The following is a 2,123-nucleotide window of genomic DNA, read 5'->3' as shown; positions in this document are numbered from 1 at the left end:
AATCCTCTCATAAGAGTAAGAAAGAGATAATTTATAGAGGGTGTTTGTTTTATGAAATCTTATTAGATTCTCAAAAATATGGACTTGGGATTTTAATATTATTATGTTTGTTATAAGTAAGAAAAGATTTTTGGATATTATTGAATCTCGAGAATGTTATAATTTTTTTTATCATTTTTTCAACATTTATATTCCGAGGAGGAGGTGAAAAAGTGATATTCCATGGGAACGTGAGAATTTATTGTATAACACACTGAAACTTCATTTTTTATTTTAATTTAAAAATTATTTTCAAGAATATTAAAATGTAATAAAACATATTTTTTAAGAATACCTGAAAATGATATTTACATGTTATATTTATGAAAAATAAACGATTTATGGACTACAATAATTAAGAGTATTTTGGTGGAAAAAAAATGAATACAAGAGACAATTAAAAAACAATCTTATATAAAAGGACAAAAAAAAATTCAAAACAATGTCTTATAAAAATAAACAAAGGGAGCAAATGAATCTTGGCTTTGAATTTGATCATTCTATTTGTTTGTTGTTACTCAGCATTGATTAGAAGGATTTAGACTATTGTCAATGACTCAATATATATGGCTTTGGAGACCAAGAGCTACATCAAGTGAAAAATATACAACGAGTTAATATTAATTTTAATTTTATAGAAAGAATCAATATTAAGTACAGTTTAAATTAATTCCAACAATTTATATAAAATCAACTAATTAAGACTGGTTTCTCGTCTAATACACTTGGTGGTGACTAAGCTTTGTTCTTTGTATGTCCCGATTCGTTGCACATGAACAGCCATAAATAAACTATGCTATTGCTTTTTTAAATTAATGAAAGATTTCCTAATTTTAATTCAAACGAATATATTCCATGAAGATTCTAGACAAGCATTAGAAAAAGTAACATAAGGACATAGAGAAGCTACCGAAGAAAATTAGAATTAGAAAAGGAACCTGATGACAAGTATTGAAAGAAACAATTAAACAAATAAGTACTGAGAAAAACGATGAGCTCGCGACAATTGAAAGAGATAGATGATTTAACATAATTAAAATACTTTTACACACTCAATATAATTTTGTGGTGTTGTTAGATAACAGTTGGGCTTTGATGGTGATATCTTGACGAATTTTGGGGAAGATAGATAAATTAGATTATGCTTGTCGATATAAAATAATTTTAAGTATCTCAGGATTCCTCATTAACATATGTTATGGTAAATATTCATCCGTTCTCTTTTATACAAAAATAGTTAATTTTTATTAAATTGTGTTATTTTTAATTAATAAAATAATTTTTTTAAACTATCGTTCATTACAACTTGATATTAAATATAAATTCTCTGTTAAAATAAATGATATTAAGTAAAAATAATCAAAATATTTGCTTATAAATTTTTTTCTTGGAGCGTAGGGAGTAATGAAATTATTGGGATTTGGAAGTTCAACAAGGGTTGCTTTTACAGTAGTAAATTTCCCCTCTGCTGCAGTGACGCTTTTCACCGAGTTCCTTTTGCAACACCATTGTAGTTTTTTAAAGCTTAACCAATTACTATCATCGGTTATTTTGCAACACCATTGAAGTTTTTTAAGGCTCTACCAATTACTATCATCGGTTATTTTTCAACACCATTGAAGTTTTTAAAGGCTTAACCAATTACTATCATCGGTTATTAAAAGCTATGCTTTTGCCGTTGGCCTTCTTATAATCTACTACTCTAGAAAAGATAATTTTAATGGTCCATTGGTCCCTAGCGATTCAAACAACATTTACTTCTCTAGCAAACACTTTAACCATAACCCTTGCATTTATTTATTTTCCTGATTTTTTAAACTTTTTATTATCATAAGAAGAGTACTAGATTTTTAGCATGCTTTTTCTAATACATTTTCTGTTATTAATTAAAATATATTACAAACTATAAAATTATGGGTGAAATCCATTAAATATAAAGTTAGTCTCATAAAATTAGTTTCATTATTCTATTGGTCTTCTAATCTATTTAGTAGTATCAACTTATTTTCTTTATTTTTGAAAGATTCAATTAAGTTTCTTAATTTTTAAAATAGGTTCAATTTAATCTTTTATCTAAATTGAGA

Source organism: Glycine max, chromosome 5 (assembly GCF_000004515.6).
Source record: "Glycine max cultivar Williams 82 chromosome 5, Glycine_max_v4.0, whole genome shotgun sequence".
In the NCBI taxonomy this organism is placed as follows: Eukaryota; Viridiplantae; Streptophyta; class Magnoliopsida; order Fabales; family Fabaceae; genus Glycine; species Glycine max.
Note: the sequence above shows the minus strand (reverse complement) of the source record.